We start from the raw sequence: 21637 nt of genomic DNA on the forward strand, positions 1-21637 counted from the left end.
ACTGACTGTCTGCCAATGCTCGGGCAGCCATTGACCAGGGCCTAGCCATCCTTGGGGGGGGGGGGGCGGTCCGCCGACTCTGCGCCCAGGGTGCTTCCCTAATGCTGTCTCAGGTCCTGAGCGATTGGAATGGAACAGAAGTTGTGTTCCACTCACCTCATGGGCACAAGCATGCCAGCAGAGGTGCATTAGACTCTGGGGAGCATGCAGCAGTGGGCACTTCTGATGAGACCTTCAGGCTTATGGCATTGCCCACCTGAGTCTGTTGGGCAGGTCTCCTGCTCTGTTTCTGAGAAGAAGATAAAGCAACAGAGACAGCATGGAGCTCTGAGGACCCAGAGTTGGTGACATTTCATCAAGGGTATCATTAGGTAAAAGGGGGCAGATAGACTATGGCCACAGTGCTCCACAGACATTCCCCACAGAGTGATGGGAAGTGGGGACAGTTGGAGAATACCCAGGCAGTAGCAAGCAATGTAAGGTCTAAAGGTCAGACACAGGCAGCCTGAAAAAGTCAGAGGCAGTTGCACGGCAGTTTCTCCTAAATTGAAACATTTCATCCAGGAGGGAAGGTGAGGATTGGTCTACAGAATTTCCCAATGTACTCTACTGCTATGCCAGAAAAGAGGGAAATAAAATAAATAAAATAATAAAACAAACAAAAAGACACTGAATCAAAATGCACTGTATATAATTTTTCAAGTGTTCTGTGCCCGTACGGCTTTTGGTTTTGATTCATCCATTCATCAAAGAAGGAAGATTTTGAGATACTACCACAGACAGACAGACAGACAGGCAGGCAGGCAGACAAGTTTCCAGACTGTAAAACTTGTACTTGACTCTGAAACATGTAGGGACCACAGCTGTGGCCTTGAAGGTTCCCTTCCGTGTGGGGAACGAGGGCAGGTTGGTGTAAGCAGTGTGGTTAGGACTCTCTAATTGCAGTGTCGATAAGAAGAAATTACAAAGGTAAAGGAATCACAGAGCTCAGAGCCATTGGCTCAGTGGCAGCTGACCCAGCATGGACAAGACCCTGGATTCTACACCATTGGATACAAAACCAATGGTGACACCTCATGTCAGGCACTTAGGTCGCTGGAGACGTTTCCGTAGGATTCCCACGACCTTCCATGTTTGCATACAATGAAGTGAATGATTTTATTCTGTGCGTGCTCTCTCCACCTCACTATGAGACCAAAGCAACAGAGCCAGATGTCAGACAGAAATGTCCAAAGAAACTGTGAGTCAAACATATAATCTTCCCCTAAGTGATTATCTATCTCAGCACTCTCGGCACAGGTTTCACTGCTGTGAGCAAATGCCCGACACAAGCAACCTAAGGGTTGATTTGGGCTCACAGTGTGAGGACAGCCCACGACAGCAACAGGGGTGACTGGCCATGCTGCACACCCAGTCAGGAAGCAGAAAGAGACAAATCTGTAGTTCAGCTCTTTTTCCTTTAGATTCAGTCCTGGAACCCACTCCAAGGAAAGTGCTGGCCACACATAAGGTGTGTCTCCTCTATTCTACACCCTAATCTAGATAGACCTTCACAGGCACACTCTAAGAGACTTGTCCCCACAGTGATTCTAGAGACTGTCAAACAGAGAGTGGGATTAACCCTCACACTCGGGATCCCGTTCCAGTGGTGACAGGTAGTTAACTGACATGAGTTCTTTTTTTAAAAATCTCTCTATTAGTAGAAGAAATTTGCATATTCTTTTGCATAAAAGGAACACAGAAAGAATAAAGTTTCTTCCTGGGGTTGTGGGGGTGGGGGTGGGGCAGCTCAATGACAATGTCCACTAACTGAGACAGGATATCTAGCTGCCCAAGGAGTGCTGCTGACTCCAGAGGAGCTGCAGGATGCAGGAGGTGGCCTTCCTGACATCCTTTCCTTCCTTAAAGACTGAGAGCCCATGGGTTAAATATGTGTGTTCCTATTTAAAATGGTGGGCTATATACATATGCATATGTACTTATATACATGCATACATATATATGTGCATGTGTGTGTATGTGTGTGTGTGTGTGTGTGTGTGTGTGTGTTGGTCATCATAATATGGTGACCGTCTTGGCTAAGGGATCCAGAGGAATTTTTCTGGATGCTTTTTAATCTAAGCTGCTGGTTGCAGGATCGTGACCCACATGTCTCAGCCTTCTTATGGCATTGACAAAGGCTCATGAAGTTTTCTTTCTGAAGTTCCTTCACTTCAAGAGTCTTTGACTCATCCAATCCAAACAGACATCTCAAAAGAAAATATCCGAATCCCCAAGAGGTGTGTGGATGAGACCCAGAATTACTAACCATCAGAGAAATGTAAATCAAAGCCCAAAAGCAGCTCTGCTTCCCACAGGTCAGAACAGCAATGACCAAAAAGGCCACAGGTAGCAAACCCTGGCGGGGGCAGGGAAAAGCAGACTCTTCACCCACAGTGTTGGTGGGGAGCATGGAGAGAGACGCTACCGTGGGAGCCTCCTCAAAACGTGGAAGACAACTGCCATGTGTACGATCCAGCCACCCCACCTGCATTGTCTGCATTCAACAACAGGGAAAAAGTAACTCTTCCTACCAGCTGGAAATCAGATGAAAATAAAAATATATCTTTATTCCCTGTCTCAGTCAGGGTTTTACTGCTGGGAACAGACACCATGACTGAGGCAACTCTTATAAGGACAACATTTAATTGGGGCTGCCTTACAGGTTCAGAGGTTCAGTCCATTATCATCAAGGTGGCAACATGTCAGAATCCAGGCAGGCATGGTGCAGGAGAAGGAGCTGAGAGTTCTGTATCTTCATCTGAAGGCTGCTGGCAGAATACAGGCTTCCAGGGTACTAGGATGAGGGTCTCAGAGCCTATAGCCACAGTGACATGCCTACTCCAACAAGGCCACACCCACTCCAACAAGGCCACACCCATCCCAACAAGGCCACACCCACTCCAACATGGCCACAAGGCCACACCCACTCCAACAAGGCCACACCTACTCCAACAGAGCCATACCTGGGCTGAGCATATACAAACCATCACATTCCCCATCCAAGCTTATTCTTGGGCCTTGAATTTCCATAGGTGACCACCTGTCCTAGAGCATCAGGGTCAGGGGACTGGAGAGACACACACCCTGTCCTGGTGTGAGCTTGTGACATTTGGAAAGATGCCTCAGAGAATTCCACTCTGCGTCCTTTCTGCAACTCTCCTAGGAGACAGGCATTGTGCGGTGGCAAGCTTTCAGAGCAGGTAATTGTCCTTCCGGAGCTCTCTTTATTTACCTGCATAGTAAGTTCACTCTGGTGGGTGGAGATCTCTCAAAAATGGTGAAACCAGAGTGGATCTGAAGGAGAAACCTCCAGGGCTCCTGTGTCCCCAGCAACAACCTGGCAGGGCAGCTGGTCAAACAGGCTTGCCGGTCCTTTGTTGGAGTTATTTACAAACATTTTCAGCTTTCAGACTTCTCTGTGGAGAGGGATTTGTGGATTTTTCTGCTATCGAATGTCTTTTTCCTCCGGTTTCCACTGATCACCAGGCCCAGGCTGTCCCAGCTGCTCACCTAACACATGTCCCCTGAGAGTCTACTTTCCCAACTCCTGGCCTGATGCTGTCTGTCTTTATCTCCTTTCCTTTTTCCTGTCTTCAGAGACCATCCCTCAGTGAGCATGACACCCCAGCCAGTTCAGGTTCTGCCTCAGAGGTACTCAGTGCTCTCAGCCATTCTGTCCCCTTTGGCTGTCTTGATGGAGATCTGAGCTGTTACCAGCTTAAAGACCAAAGGCCAGAGTCCCTATGATACCTATAACCAAGGATCCCGCTGTTTCTGAAGCCCTGTGTTCTAGTTTTACGAACTGTCCAACCAACAAGCTCTCTGGAGGCTCATGGCAGTTTTCTCTGCATTTTTTTCTTTAATTGTGAATCATACTGATGTAGCCTGTACCAATCCAACACTGAGGAAAGTTTGCCTTAAGTAGAATACTCTGTCCAGAGTCACATACCCTTCAGAGCGAATGCATGCCAGCATCTGAGTCTCACTTGGCTAGCCCTCTCCTCCAGGCATACCCTGGCATTTGTTCTCCGGGGTCATTCTGCATTGGGAGTGTTTTTGCTAGGTTCCAGGCCTTCCCAAGGAACGCAACTGGGGCAAATTGAAGGCTTGGCCTTGACCTCTGACCTCTGATCTCTGTGTAGCTGATTTTGCCCAGGCTCCTGAAGACTGAGACCAGAAGGGCAGAGGCACAGCACAGGGACAAAGATGTGTTGACTACTCTCTATTGCTAAAATAAAACACTAGGACTCCAGCAACTTGAAGAAGAGTTTGTTTGGGCTTTCAGCCCCCAGAGTCCATGATGGCTTCAAGTAGCAGGTGTGGAAGCAGGAGCAGAACCTGGGAGCTCACATCTTGAACCACAAGTAGGAGGCAGAGAGAGAGAGAGAGAGAGAGAGAGAGAGAGAGAGACAGACAGACAGACAGACAGACAGAGATACAGAGATACAGAGACAGAGAGAGAGAGACAGAGACAGACAGAGAGAGAGACAGACAGAGATACAGAGATAGAGAGACAGACAGAGATACAGACAGAGACAGAGAGACAGAGAGATAGACAGAGAGAGACAGAAACAGACAGAGATACAGACAGAGACAAATAGAGAGACAGTGAGACAGAGAGAGATACACACAGAGAGATAGAGAGAGACAGAGAGAGTCAGAGAGAGAAAAAGACAGAGATATAGACAGAGACAGACAGACAGACAGTAAGAGAGAGAGACAAAGAGAGAGACAGTGAGAAACAGACAGTGAGCGAGACAGAGACAGACAGAGAGAGACAGTGAGCAGAGAGACAGAGAGAGGGGGAAAAGACAGAGACAGACAGAGAGACAGTGAGATAGAGAGAGAGAGACAGTGAGAAACAGACAGTGAGCGAGACAGAGACAGACAGAGAGAGACAGTGAGCAGAGAGACAGAGAGAGGGGGAAAAGACAGAGACAGACAGAGAGACAGTGAGATAGATAGAGAGAGAGAGACAGTGAGAAACAGACAGTGAGCAAGACAGAGAGAGACAGTGAGCAGAGAGACAGAGAGAGGGAGAAAAAGACAGAGACAGAGACAGGCACAGACAGAGACAGATAGAGAAAGAGGAAGAGAGAGAGCTCAAAATGGCACAAATCTTTAAACTCTCAACTTCCATTCCCAGTGACACACTTCCTCCAACAAGGCCACACCTTCGAAGTTTTCCCAAACAGTGCTACCAAATGGGGACCAATTATGCAGATGCTAGAGACTATGGGGGGCATCTCATTCAAACCACCATGCAAGGCATCCTCAGGGCTCCGTGGGCCTCAGCACCAAGACACCAGGGCAGCAGTGGTCCAGATGGGGACCCATCTTTAGACACACAGTACAAGCTACTTATGAGGCCAGAGGAAGGACATCTACTGAGCTCGAACATGGAGGCTGAGCCACCTCTCTGTTTCCTCCTCCCTCGTAAGCAGTGATCTCTGACCTCCACAAACACCGCTGAGATATTCTCAGCTCAAAGAACAGCCAATCTGAAGCTGGCTTTATACTTGAATATTCTTTTCTGTTCCCTCTGCTGATGAAATTTCAGGTCCAAATCATTAAGATCGGGCTGAACAAAAGCTGCTAGATGAGAGTAATGGCAAAATTGATGTGCAAGGACAATCATCCCCCTGCGCCTGCAACATTTCTAACATCAGGTGCAGAAGCAGTCCTTCAAAGGAAATCAAACGAGTACCTGGTCCAGTACTAATAGTCTCTGAACAGGGTAAGGGCGTGAGTCAGCTCACTCCATCAAGGCCTGCAGAAGGCAGTCTTCACAGTAGTAAAGGCGTTCTCTGACCATCCTTCCAGATAACTAGGAAACAGAAGGTGTGCGGAACAGGATGTATGGGGTAAGAGGATTTCAGAGGGCAGCTGGCTTTCCAGACACATGGCAGACTATCCCCTGAACCAGCTGATAGAAGGTGTCCCATACAGAGGCCCAGTGTGGCTTTAAGACCCTGGCCCTTTTTCTTGAGCTTCCTAAACACATAATCCATAACACAAAACTCCAAGGCTCAGCCATGGTTGTTAGAAAGTCCCAGATTCAATGCTTGCCTTGATAGGAGACCATTCCTGAAGGCTGAAGGCAGCTGCAGTTGAGCCTCCCAGTGGCCCTGAAACTACCTACTTATGCCTGGGACTCATCCTGCATTCCTTGAAGTGAAGCCCTTTCTTCCCTAAGACCTCACTGAACCCTAAACTATGAGAAGGAGAACAGGTTGTCCAGATACCTGTGGCCCTTTGCGTGGGATGGATTGACTCAAAATAACCCAGGGCCATGTGGGATACACAGGACCATGTGGGAGGCAGCAGGAGTATCGTGGAAACCGTGGAAACCGAGAGGGAATCACCATGGCAACCAGCTCTCTAGCCCTCTCTTCCCTGTGGCGTGGTCTAGACTTCCTCTCTCCAGAACCTGTGGCCTGAGCCTCTTCCATACTGCGCTGCAGGACCTAGCAGGTCTCTGTAGATTTGCAGAGTTGGGCAAAAATGAACATTTGGTATGTAGTCTCTGCACTCAAGGAGGAGCCCAAAGCCCACAACCTTTCCAGAGCCTCGGGTCCAACACTATTGGAAGGTTTCTTTCCCCCCAGAAACAAATAGTTAGGATAAAGTCATAATAGATAAGGGTAGGCACCGCAAACAATGACAGGTCTTTTTATAAGTAAGAAAATGGAGTCAGGAAGATTCACGGGGGTGAAGTATAAGAGGACAGAAGGGCAGGCAGAGCCCGGAGCAGAGTAGCCATAGTCAAAGAATGCCAATGAGGGAGAGCCAAAGAGGAGCTGGAGAGAGGGTAGGAGAGGGTCTCCAGTGTGCCTGGGCTGGTTCACACACTTCTGAGGGCAGAGCCAGGTGTGGTACGACTGTCGGAAGGACCAGGTGGTAGTGCTTTGCTCCAGCAGTCGTAGGAGAATCAGGCAGTACCACGGGGGTAGAGGATGGCTTTATTTAATTCAGAGTATGCTGTATGGTTCTGCTATTCACTGGAAGCAGCCAGCGATCTATTCCAGCTTGTGAAAGCCCTTTAATACTTTAATACCATAGTGTCTAGAGTCACAAGAGCGATGCTGCTGACATAGGGGAGACAGGGAAAGGAGTGACGATGTTCCGTAAAGGATTTTTTTGTCCTCCTCAAGCCTGTTTCATATGAAATGCAAAAAAAAAAAAAAAAAAAAGCTTAAATTAAAATGAATCACCTGTATTGGCTGACATTTGGGAAAACAGTGATATATCTTCCGTATATAGAGGTATTTTTCATAGAAATGTTCTATGTTAGTGCAATTATACATACGTATGGGTCACAGTGTGCTTATTTGGTGTATGTGTGTGACATGATGACAATTCTGAGTCATGCGCACTTCTCTCTCTTGGACATTTACTATGTAATGTTGGGGACTGGAAGCACCTTAAACTCATTCTTTATAAAATATACAATAAATTATAAATGCTACTTTATCATTCCACACCATTATCAATTTGACACTTTCCCCACACACCCCACCTTTCAATGCCTCCAGTGACCTCTGCTCTGCTCTCAGCTTCTATGTCTTCACTTCCTCTGGCTTCCGCACACGAGCAAGAACATAACACTTGTCTTCCTGAGTCAGGTTTGGTTTATTTAACATTCTTCTGCATAAAAAGAATCATATGTGCTCAGAGGTGTGCTCCTCACAGTCTCTGCCCAACCCTACCCAGACATCAACCGAGTCCCTAAGATGGCCGCTCGCTCATCAGTCTCCTCTTCTTTGCTGAGTTCTGGATATACAGAGGTTTCTCTCCATTGCAGATTACTCCTGTCACAGGGGCGTTTACCACACGGTGGGGGAATCCTGCTTGCTTCCTTGGCTTGGCTCTGGCACTCCCATTAGCCTTGCATATTTGGAAATATTTCCAAGTGGATGGCCCCTCAGAAACACAGGAAAGCCATTCTCAATCCAGAAAGTAGGCTTTGCCAGCCTTGCTTTTGTTTATCCTTGAGCAATTAGTGACATCACATCTTTTACAGAAAGGACTTCCAGGGATGACAAGTCTTGACCTGCGTCGTGTTCCTCGCTGCCTCTTGCGCTGCGGCCTGCTCTCATGGCGTGAGGAGTCCGGTTTACTGGAAGTTTGGGTAAACAGCAATCCTCTGAGTAATTAGGATTCAATTAGGCCACAGCTTCATGTCTGCGTGAATCAAGCTCTTACCCAACCCCTGGGAAGAATTAAATAGGTCAGGCCTCTGTTTACAGAGCAGAGCCATGCTGGCGGCTGCAGGCCGTGTTCAAGTTATCCCTAGTAGCTAGAGGAAGCCCATCCATGGTCTCATGTTGGGCCTTGTGAAAGTGGCTGAGCCAAGGCCAAAGGATGGATCCATCCTCTCCGACATGGTCTGTGGGAGGGTCCACAGCACACTGGTCTCAAGTTTCCTGGCCAATTTTGGCTTCTCCTTTCCCTGGCTGGGCACTACACAGGCAAGGGGCCAGATCTCCTTATGCTGACTGTGAGGAAGGACCAGCCCTGCCCTGTGAGTGACAAGCTCACAGCCACTATCCTCGTAGGCAGTCTTACCGCAAAGGACACCTATAGTGAGTCTCCCTGCTGACTAATGTCTAAGCTGCCTCACAGTTCCCAATCATGTATTAGATTTTGAAAAGTATACATGTGTTCACATGTACGTTTCTACACATATGACGGCAGGAGGCACTCTTCAGTGACGTTCATTCCTGCCATGCTGGCTGACTTGCAAACCCCAGAGATCCACCTGTCTCTGTCTCCCTGTCCTGGGATCACAAGTGTGGCCTCCAGTCCTGGTTTTTTTGATGTTTGCTTTTTTTTTTTTTAATGAGAGTTCTAGAGATCACACTCAGCCCTCATGCTTGTAAGACCAGTACTTTATGGCCTGAGTCATCTCCATAGTCCCTCAGATATTTTAAATATAGTTTCCCCCGTACCCACAGAGTACTCATTCTTGGAATTCCTCTGTCAGCTCCATAACACAGTCTGTGTGTTTGACTTCTCTTATATAGAATGGTCTATGCGCATCCCCCCTGTGTATTTTAATCACCGTTAGATTAGTTATAATAATCAGTATGAATGTGATATATAAGCCTCATAACCTGCTTAGAAAACAGTGGTGGGAACAAGTCAGCAGAGATGCATTTTTTTTTCCTTGAATAAGTTCTGCCCACAGTTGGTGGGATCAGTGTATGAAGAACTTACAGAAGGGGAGGGTCCATCTGAGACTGGAAAGGACAGAGACCAGAGCCTGGGCTATGAGCTCACTACCTACACCCAACCATAGCGGACGCTTTGCTCCACTGCTCTGCACACACCTTCTAAGAAGAAAAGCAATCTCTAATGCAAACACAAGGTCACGGTGACAAATGGCTGGAGTGAAATTGCTCTGATCATTTCTGTGTGTTTGTTTTTGTTGCTGGTTTTATCGTTTGGTTTTGTTTTCAGTCTCTAGGGTCTGTCCTGACACCTTTTGGTCCTGCGGCAGTGATGTGCACGTCTCCTGGGCTAAGTCGATCTTGTTAGATGTTTACCAGCTGCCGGATGCACGTCTGTTTTTACTACTATTGTTTGATTGTTTTGGGTTTTTTTTTGCTTTGTTTTGTTTTGTTTTTTTACTTTAACATTTTTTCACTCCTGTCTACTTCATGTTTATTTTTTCCTCCTTCCTATTCTGGGATTTAATTTTTCATCTCTTAACGTGAAAGGTTAGATCTTTTCTTAGCTGTTTCCCACAAATTTGAACATGCTGTGTTGTTATTCTCATTTAGTTCAAAATAGTGTTAATCCTTCCTGTGACTTCTTCTCTGACCCATGAGCTATGTTGTTTAACTTCCAAATATTTGGGGATTTTCCAGATTCTTCTGTTGTTGACATATTAAATTCTGCTGTGGGCAGAATATAAACTTTGTATGATTTCAGTTCTCTTAAATCTGCTGAGGCCTGCTCTTGGGTTCAGCACATGATCTGTCTGAGTGCACATACAAAAAATGTACATTCGTTCTGTACCTGTCCTGGTCGACACGGTCACATCCTCTAGTCATCTTGGCAAACAGCGATTTTTAGACCTAACATAATTTTTTTTTAACAACTGTTTGTTTGTTGAAACTTTCAGTTGTGTGTGTGTGTGTGTGTGTGTGTGTGTGTGTGTGTGTGTGTGTAATGTGGAAGTGCTCATACCATAGTGCACATATGGTGGTCAGGGGACAACTTTGTGGAGTTAATTCTCCCCTTCCACTTTTCTGTGGGTTCCAGGAATTGAACCCAGATCACCAGGGTTGCGCAGCAAGTACCTGAACCCACTGAGCCCTCTCATTGGCCCCTGTTTTCTCGTCCTATCAGATCTGCCCACTTCCCCTTGGGCTCTGGCTGGTTTTGCTTCCATCTTTGTGCACACTGGGATTAGTGTTATTTCTCTGTGATTCTCTGGACCTCTGTCAGAAGGAACCATCCCTCCTCCCTGTCACTTCCCGATGCCAGCAGAATCACATCTGCTTAGTTTTGAGTATTTGTGCTTGTGTCCCTTCCTGGCCCTTTGATTTTTCCTGTCTTTACTGACTCGTTTAAAACTAGGTTTTGAGTAGCTCACCCTTGCCCATCTTCTGAGTATTTTTACCATCATACAGGCTCAGCCTTTTGACCAGAGTGTTACCAGTGTGCATCGTGTAGTTACAGGACAGTCGAGTGAGTCTGCCATTTTGCTTTCCTAAATCTCTGTTTCCTAAATGGGAACCCTTTCTTCCCATTCTAACTCTCTTCTGGGGTGGATGCATAGGCTCTATTTTATACGTACTACTGGGTAAAAAGCTATACTCTCTGTGTTTAAATGTGCATAGTCTAAGACACACTCATTCTAAGACACTCAACCCTCAGCAGCTCAGCCACTCCACAGGTACTGCAGCGTCCTTAAAATCTTATGCTTTTGCCAGGTTTCTGTTGGGCTGCTTTATTTCTCATGTAATTTTAACTGAAAAATATGTTTTTGCTATTTCGCCTTACATTTTAAGAACCTTTTTCTAAAAGCAAGGTTTCACTGTGTAACCCCAAGATCTGCCTGCCTCTACTTCCCTAGTGCTGGAATTAAAGGCAGGCACCACATCTGGCAAATCACACCTGACAGAGCACACCTGGCAGATCACACCTGACAGAGCACACCTGGCAGATCACACCTGGCAGATCACACCTGACAGAGCACACCTGGCAGATCACACCTGGCATATTTTAGGTGACTTAAAAAGTTAAGTTCACTTCTCTTATGTGGGGAGTGTGTACATACATGCTCACATACAAAAGGTCAAAGGAGAACTTCTTTTCTCCTACCTTACAATCCTAGGATTATTCATATTGTCACCTCTGGTGGCACCTTTGCCCGCTGAGCCACCTCCTGACCCTTAAGTAACTTTAAAAGAAAAATTTTAACAAGGCAAACATTTCGAGTGTATCCATCCAAATGCTTGGCAGCACAGGGTAGTCTTTAAATCATGCAGCCATAGGTTTTGTATTCCTGTGGTTTAAGGGACTTAGTTTAAATTTACTCTCCTAAATTTACAGTGGGTCCCTAGAAGTGGAGCAGAGCTGGTGTTTATTTCCAAACTATTTTGCTTCCATTGCCAGACGGTTATTTTCCACGCGTATACGATTACAGGCTACTAGGGCTTATTTACTATCTGTCAGTCTGCTTAGCATTTAACACAGCCTGGTTTTCTCTTTGGCGTTGCATGGTTTCTGAGAGAAATCCACGGCCACTCTTATTCTCTTTGCACAGATGTTCCTTTTCTCTCTGTGCACACGAGAATTTTTCTATCCTTCTTTTAAGCTATCTTATTATGGGGTTTTATAATGGACTGTATACATGTGTGTGCGTGCGCGTGCGTGTGTGTCCTATAGTAGGCTTCTTAGGTGCTTAGCTAAGTGATTTTCATCATATTTGGAAACACTACGGCCATTATCTTCTGCCTGTCCTCTTTGGTGTCTTCAAGGAACATTGTAGTGGAGGACTTTAGCTTGTCTTCACATCACTGAAGTTCTCAGATTTTGAACTCTTCCTGACTTACATTGCATGGTGACAGGTTTCTTGACCAGCGTGTGACCAAGTCGTCTTTTTGCTCCTTTCTTGTTTGGGCTATACAAGGTCTGGAAGATGCTATGTATAGTTTGATTTGGGGTGCAGACAACTCTGGGTTTCTTTATAGGCTGCAGGGCTTCACTTGGGAAGGTAGCTAAGTAACCTGGAGGCCAGATGCCTAGAAGGCCAGCTTATGCTTTTCCAGGGGAAATCTAAAGCAAGGATGCCCCAGCAGGGTTTGATGCTGCCCCCAGTGGGAGTGGCTTCTCCAGGCTGTTCTGTATGGAGCCTCTGCTCTGACAAGTCAGAATTTTAATATCCTTCCACGGGGCCTGGTCCTTGAGTTATCTTGTCGCTCCCTGGTCATTGTCTACCTATAGATACTGAGGTTCATGCTGCAGAGGCACAAACTGTAATACTCAGCAAAACCCACAAAAGTCCCCATGCAAATTTTGCAGCTATTGTTTTGAGTAGCTTCCTTCTGTTTGGAACTCTGCTCTGTAACTTTTTCATAATATTACTTTTACCTCCTCCCTGAACTGTCATGGCTACCTCTTCAACTCACTGAAGCTTCTGGGCTCTGCTTAGGATGCAACGTCTGCATCTGTCATCTGAAAAATGCCTCAAGATAGAAAGCCAGGCACTTGTAGAGTTTAACCTTCAGTTTGCCCATTATTGAGGCTCATCTATTATTGGGGCTCATCTATTATCAAATGCTCCCTAAGGGTTCATTTATTAGGGGCTTGGTCTCCAGAGTGGAGACACAAGGTATGTTGAGACTGCTAAGGAGTGGGTAGAGGGTACAGCCCTCAGAAGGGATTAGTGTAGCTCCCTTGGGATCTTTTTCTCCCAAGACTGAAAAGACTAACTCTATTTTAGAGGAGGAAGAGTTCCAGAGGGAGGGTAGAGGACAATTCAAGGATATGAGCAGAGCGTTATATACACGTTGCAACCGAACTCACTGTTTTGCACAACCCTTATTAAGGTTTCAATTTGGAAAAAAAAATGAGTGAATCCAATTTCTCCCATATTCTGGTTTTCTTTCTTGCCATGAGATCTCTGTCTCTCACACAAAATTCCTCCATAATGCCACTTATATTGATATGAGACTGTGCCCTAGCCTAGGGAACCCTCCTCAGAAGAAGGCAGTGCAACTACCTGGATTTCAGCCTCTCTAAACTAAATAAACCTCTTTCCTTTATCCGCTACACCTCAGATGCTACATTGTAACAATGGGAAACAGACTAACAATAGCACCAAACTATCTACAGTGCATTTCTAGAAGAGCTGCCTAGTCTGTTGTGTCCAGATGTCAAGTAGTATGTGAGGCAGGAAGCCTGGGTCTTGTTATTTCCTCTGGGTCAGAGGGCAGCAATGTCTATTTTTTAAGTTAATTTGCGTCAATGGTTTTTTCTCCCTTTGTGGGTTTTTTGTTTGTCTATCTGTTTTGGGATCTCTCTCTCTCTCTCTCTCTCTCTCTCTCTCTCTCTTAGATTGGCTTCTGTGCCTTGTATTTTTTAAATTAAATTTGACTTTATTACAGCTAATGGTTTTTAAGTTCCTAACTCTTTAACCTTTATCTATTGGTAGGGTTTAAATATGCATGTTCCCCATAGGCTCCTAGTTTCAAGGCTTGGTCTCCAGCTGGTGGTAGAGGTGGGGCTAGGTGAAGAAGTAGGACATAGAGGGTATCTCAATTCTGGTCCCTTCTGGTCATCTCTGCTTTTTGCTTCCAATGCACACTCTTGCCATCCTGGTATTCTGCCTTGCCTCAGGCCCAGAGCTGTGGAGCCAGTTAACCTGGGCTTGAAACCTCTGAAATCGAGAGCCAAAAGTAAATTCTCTCTCCAGGGTTTGTCTCAGGTATTTTGCCACAGCTATCTGTGCCATCCCCTCTTATTCTGTGCCCCTCTCTCCTATGTCCCCCTCTCCTGTGCCCTCTCTCCTGCACCCCCCTCTATGCCACCTCCTCTCTTTTTCTTTCCATTTAATTTTAAAGTTGCAATATGGGACTATGATCTCACATTTTGTTTTAACTCTTAGGCTCTATAGTTAAGTTAGGACTATACCTCACGCAATGGGCAGACTGTGAATGATTCTGGACCACATGAGCAATGCTCTGGGTAAGATCCAAATACTCCCAGGTATTGACACACCACAATTCACCTTTATAAAGCACACAGCCTTAAAGAAAACCTAATGCACCAAGAGGGTCTCCCATTCCCTGCATTTCTGTTGTTTGTGCTGGGAACTGAACACTGGGCCAAGCAAGCCATTCATCACTGAGCTGCGTCCCTAGTCCAGTTAACAATTCTCTCTGTGTTTCCCTGAAACCCTTGGCAATCACCAATCTGTTTTCTGTCTTGGGGTACTTGATTACTACAGAGTGTGATGCACACAGAACCAAACAGGAGCCGGCATTCTGTGGTTAGTGTTCTTTACTGAACACACAGGCTTCGGTTTCTACCCAAGCTGAGTGTGGGTTCAGTTCATTCTTTGATAGCCAACGATCTGTCCTGTTTTGTCTCTCCGTTCCTCATCTGACAGTGTCTGCCTTCTCGTCCTCTGGTTATGATGGACAGCGCTGCCAGGAACACAGGTGTACAGATGTCTGTGTAGACACCTGTTCTTGATGCTCCTGGAATGGAACCACTAAGTCAGATGACTACCCCAAGATCAGCTTCTTTGGGGAATTTTCAAACCGTATTTCAAAGCAGCTTCACCGCGAATGCTTATTGCTGTCTGTCTTTCCTTCTTCCTGTGAGCTATCCTGGTGGATAAAGCATGTCACAGTGTGACTCTTATTTGTGGGGGTTGTTTGGTTGTTTGGTTGGTTGGTTTGTTTTGGTTTTTGGTTTTTTGGTGAAGATTTAAACGCTCATTTATTTACAGAGCCATCAATTAATTCTCTTTCCTCAGATCAAACCTGTTTTTCTAAGACTGTTGCCTCTCATGTATAATCCCTCTTTTATTTCTAATATTAGCAAAGTGTTAAGTTTACTGTGGCATTTTCAAATATCCTGGTTTCTTGTCTCTCTCCCTTCACACTCGTGGCCTTCCTGTGCCTTTCTGTCTTGGCAGCCACTTTTCTACTTTGATGATACAGTTTCCTCAGCAGTATTCCCCCTTCTCACAGTCTCCTGCCTAATTTCATTAACTGTACCCCAAACCTCCACCCCCCCCCCCATATATACACATCCATGAGCCAGAACCCATGATGAAAGAGGCCCTGGAGTGTTTGTCTGCCTGAGTCTGAGTTAACTTTTCTCTTAGTCAGGGTTTCCATTGTTGTGAGAGAATACCATGATCATACACAACTTGGGGAGGAAAGGGTTTATCTTAGCTCACACCAGGTTCTCTGCTGTGTTGGTGAGCAGGATTCACTTTTCTGTAGATCCTTGTATTCTCCCTCAGAGACTAGAACCAAAACACTACTGAGTATGGTGAGTTTGATTGGGGAAGGTTTGAAGAGAGATTGTTGGTGTCACGTTTCATTTGAGAAAATAAATTTCTGTGGGGAAGACAGGTAAGAACCCTAGCACCAGGGAAACAAGGAATTGGTTTGTTTTATATCCATCTTTGGCAGAGCCACAGGAAGTCAGTGCCATGAAGGCTGGTACTCCCCTGTAGAACAAAGCTGGCATGGAGCAGCAGGTTTCTCTGCTGCCTTTCCTGCTGTCAGAATTCGGGTGTACCAGATGCTGGGAGGAATTCTAGCTCTGGAGTAGAATCCTTCAGTCAGATGCTGGCAGGAGACAAATGGGCATGAGCAAGGCCATCTATGGCCATCTGAGGCCATGGAAGTGGGTGCATCGGTTCCTTCTGGCTGGGTTTCTGAAGTCCAGTTCCTAGAAACAGATACAGGGCAGTAGCTGGAGGAAGGGGTTGAAGCGTGTGTGAGTGGATGTTTCCCCTGGTGGTGGTTGTTACATAGCAACCAAATACTCCCTGATCTCACAGAGATTCTGCAAGACTTATCACACCATCTGAAAAGTCACTCCTGTCTGGAGTGCGTTCTGCAGTCTGTGTTATGAACAGTGTCATTCTTCCATACGAGGGGTGGGGCAGTTAGAACACACTTTTCTGCAGAGAATCGAATCTAGATAAATGGTTCACAGAAGGCTTGTCTAAGAGGAAAAGTTAACATGCTACCAATTGGAATGAAACTCGAAAAAGTCAGAAACAAACCCCGGTGACTCAGAGGAGGGAGGGAGGCTCTTACACATGACTTACTATGCAGACCAGAGATATATTTGGCAATGGAAAGTTAGTACTGGAGAACTCAAAAATATTTGGCAACTGTTTGACATGAAATACTCCATCGTCAAACGATATCTGAAAATCAAAATCTGATCATTGAATGTGTACCTCCGAAACACAGCAGGCAGGGTGGGTAGCCTCAGGGGAACAAACTGTGGTAAAAGATCAAAGACTCTTGTAAGTGAGCATTCAAAGCAGGAGATGGCAGGCAACGTGCTGTACAAGAAGCAAGCTTTTCCTAACATGTGAGAGTCCAGCCCAGTGAGCCAGGGTTGATATCAGTTCTATAGATGAGGAGAGAGCAAACATTTGAAAAAGGACCACTCGATGAAAATGGACATTCTCTTTGGAAGCTCTGTAGTTGGTGGCATCCCCCGTGACACCCATAGGTGCTATAGCTGATGTCTATTTCTTCTACTTTCCTGGGAGAACCAGAAAGGCTGAGCAGGTCACAGCTGGGAGGCTCTGGCCAAGGAAAAGTTCAGATGGAAGGACTGTGAAAGCTCCTGAGGCTGGTGCTTCCAAGCCCAATCATAGATGGCTGCGAAGGTCCAGGCCTGGTCCCAAGCCAAGAGCGGAGCAAGAGCCTGCCGCTGAAGACATGTCTGGGGCTCCTGCACTTGGACACCATGTGAAGATGAACCTTCAGTGAAGGGCTCAGCCTCTCTTCCTCAGGCTCACAGATCTCAGAAAGAACATTAGTGAAATGTTAACATCAGTGTAAACACACATGCACACACCCCAAAATAGCGGAGGTGGGCCAAGGCGGGAGATGAAGAGATAAAGGGGCTTACTGAAACAGGAAAGCACTCTAAAGAAACCGAAACTCAACAGAATCAGTGTTTGGAGGAGGCATAGAGTGGAGGAGATTCCACTCAGTGTTTCATTCTTTAAAACCCTGTGTGCACATAACCAAGAAAACAGGGGCACTGAACATGTGGAAACCACAAGGATGAAATATTTCTTCCTTCGGCTCACCTAACCAAGAGCAAATAAAAAAATTAGACATTTCCAGGGGTGGGGGAGGGAAGAGATAGTGGGAGAAATGTAGACATGCAGGCCAGGGGTCAGCTGATTAATTCCCAACTGAATAAATCATGAGACCTCAGGAGATAGGAACATCAGATAGACAGTCGGTGGTATTCAAAGGCTGCTAGTGATGGGTAGTGCTAGATTCTACTTTTCAGGAATATTTATATATTCCTCTAAATTGAGATGCTGGGAGGGAGGGGCAGTGAGAGAGGAGGTAACTGGAGGCACAGAGATCGGAAGTTCCATGGTGAGCTGGTTCACAATGAGGCTGCACAACTCTCTCTAACACTGTTAAATAAACGTTTGAGAAATTAGTACAAGCAGATGACTTAGAGGGTAAAGATCCTCAGTGTACAAGCCTGGGGACCTGAGTTCCATCTCCAGAACTCAAGTAAAGGTGAAAGAGGGAAACTGACCCCACAAAGGTCTTAGACACACACACATACGCACACATTGCATGCACACGTGTGCACACATACACACGCACGCACATGCACACACACACACACACTCACATACTCACACATATACTCACACAGTGAATGCACACACATGCACACACACTCACTTACACATACTCACACACACATATATTCATAGTACATGCACACACATGCACACATGCACACACACATGTGGACGCCCAATTCGCCAGCAAGGAAGATGCCACGACAGGATTCTTCTGCACATGTTTATTGGGAGAGCTTGATAGAGAAGGCGAAAGACCCCCCGAGCCCCAGAACTGGCGCTGCATATATAGGCCTAGGAGTGGCGTGTCTATACCTGATTGGTTGTGCTTTCAGTACCTCATTTACATTCCCCAGGATGGGCTGTGACTTGGCGCGAAACCCTTATGCACACGCGCACATTGGCTGTTTACCCGAACTTACAGCGGTGGCCAGCGGTAGCCATCTTGTAATGGCGTATGTGGCTTCCCACACACACACACACACTCACACATATACTCACACAGTGCATGCACACATGTATGCACACGCACATAAGTATGCTTTTTTAATTTTGAAAAAGTAAACTAAAGAAGAAACAAGAATAACAAGCAGCTTTAATATCCTACTCTGAAAAATATAATAGAAAAATTTTCAAATGAGAAAACTTTGGGGAGCTTGTTAAATGTGAGTATATTACCAACTGCAGATAAAATTTAAAGCACAATTAAAATATCTCAAAAGGGACTTTCTAAGTTTTGAAAGCATTAGTTATATCGACAATTGCATAGCAGATGATCATGGAGATGCATAGTCTGTCTGTGGGGCTCAATCAGCTCCAGCTCCAACGTGTGACAGAGATGACACACACAAAAACTATAGGTCAAATTTAGATAGAAGTAATATTCCAATCCGAATGTACTTATAAATTATCTTAGAGAACTTTCTAGTAACCCTGAGGATAACTTGTTCCATCTTAAGACTGAATGGCATCAATATTAGGCCAGATCTCATATTACAGTGCTTTGTGTCAGTATTTCCCTCTAATGGTGACTGGTGGGCACTAAACATCTACTGAAGCACATTTGAGAAGGCTCTGAGTAGGGGTGAGGTGTGAGCAGAGGCTATGAAACGTGAAAGGACATCACGTGGTGGGGGAGGGTGCTGAGGGATAGAGCCTTGGATGCGTGAGACATCCGGAGGTTGCAGGGGACAGAAAGGTGCAAGGGGGATCAGGGGTCAAGGAGAACGAAGAAAATCAACCAAAAAAGACTTGCTTTAAGATGCCACCTGCCAGTCTAAAACCAGGTATGCTGATTTAAATTTCTAAGTAAGAGTCTCGGGAAAGATCATAAGTGAGGAATGGCTCCTTGCACATCATGGTCACACAAATGGCAGCATTGAATTGGATCAAGGAGCGTGGGGAGCAACTCTGTGGAAATCAGAAGAAAGAACGGTGTCTGCTTGAATTAGTACTCCCCAGCGTGGAGAAGATCCGAGCCACGTCAGAGGCTCTGAATAGAAATGGAAACTACAGCTGTAACTGAACGGGGAAGGTGAAAAGTTCATGCTAGACTGAGGACGATTAAATAACATTAAATAATTGGTTCCCAAGGGGACTAATGCTAAAACACAGAATTAAAAAGAAAGCTTTGGTAAAGGGGACAAATTTAAAACTGCTAAATGCATGCTAGTCAGCAACCTTTCCATACACCCCACGAACAAACTGGATGAGTGGTCTTACTCTCTCATACCATTTCAGTCTTCCAGGGAATGAACACACACACACATACATACACACACACACTCACATGTACACAGACATACACATACACACACTGAACCTGCATATACACACATACACCCATATACACATACAGCTGTGCACATGCACACACATACACATGTACACACATACACACATATGCCCACTGCACAGGCATATACATACTCACACACATATACACTTCACACATGAACACATATATACACATATAAGCAAGCATGTTCACACGCGCACACATACACACACACTCAAAAACCAATAAAATTCAAGTCAAAAGCCAACAGATGAGATAGATTCTAGATGGATCTCTGAAATAACTCGAGGCTAAGAGCTCTTCCAAATGCAGGGTGACACTGGGAGCAGAGCCTGAGATAGAGTTGGAGTGGATAATGGTGGGAACAACGGTTGGTTCCCTGGCCTCCTGGGCTAGCCAGCCCGCCTAGCATCTAATTTAAGAAAGTGACATCATCGCAGGTGTCTCTCCAGAACACAGATTTATAGCGCTCCTGGCTAGCAAAGTTGGAAGGGAGACAAGGGTTTTAACCCTCCAGTTACTCTCTTTGTGGACGCTCAGCTTCTTTATCTTCAAATAAAAGTGTCTGTGTTTCTTCCTTCCCCTTCTGGGCTCTGGCTCTTCACGGAGAAATGTCAGCTTCAGAAGCAGAAGAAAACATGAGGTGATAGACAGCACAGAATGTCCTCGTCTTTAAGACTATAAATATTTGCCTTCTAGAAGGGATCTCCTACCATGAAAATTTCAGCTCTTCCTAAGTCTGTAAAAATGAAGTATGGCACTTAGGATAATTTCCTAAATTCAAGTTGTATTTGCTGAATTGGCTGGTAACATTTGGAAATCAATCTCTTGGATGTTTACAGGAGACCAGTGTGATGAGAGAGGGAGGGGGAGTTCAATTCAAAAACAAAACAAAAGTCAAACTGCCAACTGCTAGTCAAAACATTCAATTCCTGCCAGGCATGGTGGTGTGCACCTTAAATTCCAGCACTTGGGAGGCAGAGTTTGAGCCTAGCCTTGTCTACATAGTGAGCTCCAGGTCAGCCTGGTCTACACAGAGAAACCCTGTCTCGAAACTACATATATCTAGTTCCTAAACATGAGTTATTTAGCAAAGTCAGCAGGCTATACAACCAGAACTCTTCTTTTTGCTAAAAACCCTACATTACTAAATGTTTACAAAGACTTGTGGGAGGTACTTTAGTACCTCTTTAGAGAGGATTGATATAATGTCTCAAGAAACTCAGAGGGTAACTAGAAAAAAGATAAATTAAGAAATCGATAAGATGTCTTTCTGCTGGGTGCCAGCTGTCTGCTGTCGAAATGGGCAAGTTCATGAAACCCGGGAAAGTGGTGCTGGTCCTGGCCGGATGCTACTCTGGGCACAAAGCTGTCATCGTGAGGAACATTGACGATGGCACCTCGGACCACCCTTACAGCCACGCCCTGGTGGATGGAATTGACCACTATCCCTGGAAAGTGACAGCTGCCATGGGCAAGAAGAAGATCGCCAAGTGATCCAAGATCAAGTCCTTTGTGAAAGTTTACAACTACAACCACCTCATGCCCACAAGGTACTCTGTGGATATCCCCTTGGACAAGACTGTTGTCAACAAGGATGTGTTCAGGGACCCAGCTTTGAAACGCAAGGCCAGGCGGGAGGCCAAGGTCAAGTTTGAGGAGGGATACAAGACAGGGAAGAACAAATGGTTTTTCCAGAAGCTTTGCTTTTAGGTATATTTTTGTTTTCGTCATTAAAAATTAAAAAACAAAAAAGAAATAGATAAGATAATTCCTACAAATTAACATTTAAAAAAACAAATAATTCTGTTTTAAACGTGGAAGAAAACAGACCCAGTCAGAGTAAATGAATGGGCTAAGCCCCACAGTAGCTCACTCAGCTTTAGTTAGCAGAGAAATGGAAATTGAAATTACAGCAAGGTGTCACTCCACAGCTGTTAGAATTGCTCACATAAAAA

General features: G+C 45.5%; 1 pseudogene; it reads left to right on the forward strand.

The window, feature by feature from the left end:
- The first annotated feature begins 20981 nt into the window (after positions 1-20981).
- Positions 20982-21427, forward strand: Gm6599 (annotated as a pseudogene).
- The last annotated feature ends 210 nt before the right edge of the window (positions 21428-21637 follow it).

Source organism: Mus musculus, chromosome 16 (genome assembly GCF_000001635.26).
Source record: "Mus musculus strain C57BL/6J chromosome 16, GRCm38.p6 C57BL/6J".
In the NCBI taxonomy this organism is placed as follows: Eukaryota; Metazoa; Chordata; class Mammalia; order Rodentia; family Muridae; genus Mus; species Mus musculus.